Raw genomic sequence first — 693 nt, 5'->3', positions numbered from 1 at the left:
TATATATATATATCACATATGCTTCCCGACCATCCCAACCATTGGGAAGCTTAAGAATTTGTTTTTTAATGACTTCATTTGTTCCTCTGCATTGCTCTGCTTTGCACTTGATTACACTCAAGCTGTATCTCAGGGTCTCTATCAATCAAATTGGTTCCATGCACACACACAAACACACACACACATATGCATTCCTGCAAACATACATGCATACACACGTGTGTGTGTGTGTGGCAAACCCTTCCCTTTTATTCCTCCTGCTCTCTGTGTTGCTGTTATACTTGTTATATGTCCTTAATACCGTTAAAGTGGATTTACAACAGACTTAATCCCAGATTAGCAGCCACTACTCAATCAATAGTTGTGCTGTCCTCATTATACAGATTCCTCCCTGCCCTCACACACACACACACACACTGTGTGTGTGTTTAATTTCTGCAGTTATACAAAGTAAGATGTATCTTATATATATATATATGTATGTAAGAATGTATGTGTTTGTGCGTACATCATCATCATCATCATCATCGTCGTTTAACGTCCGCTTTCCATGCTAGCATGGGTTGGACGATTTGACTGAGGACTGGTGAAACCGGATGGCAACACCAGGCTCCAGTCTAATTTGGCAGAGTTTCTACAGCTGGATGCCCTTCCTAAGGCCAACCACTCAGAGAGTGTAGTGGGTGCTTTTAC

General features: G+C 41.3%; 1 protein-coding gene across 1 annotated transcript in view; it reads left to right on the top strand.

Moving 5' to 3' along the window:
- Positions 1-693, top strand: part of LOC106872587 (uncharacterized) — a 12136-nt gene that overhangs the window by 8334 nt on the left and 3109 nt on the right. The gene's annotated exons all lie outside the window — the stretch shown is intronic.

The sequence above is a fragment of the Octopus bimaculoides genome, chromosome 26, assembly GCF_001194135.2.
Source record: "Octopus bimaculoides isolate UCB-OBI-ISO-001 chromosome 26, ASM119413v2, whole genome shotgun sequence".
NCBI lineage: Eukaryota > Metazoa > Mollusca > Cephalopoda > Octopoda > Octopodidae > Octopus > Octopus bimaculoides.
Note: the sequence above shows the minus strand (reverse complement) of the source record. Positions and strands in the feature narration are given on the sequence as shown.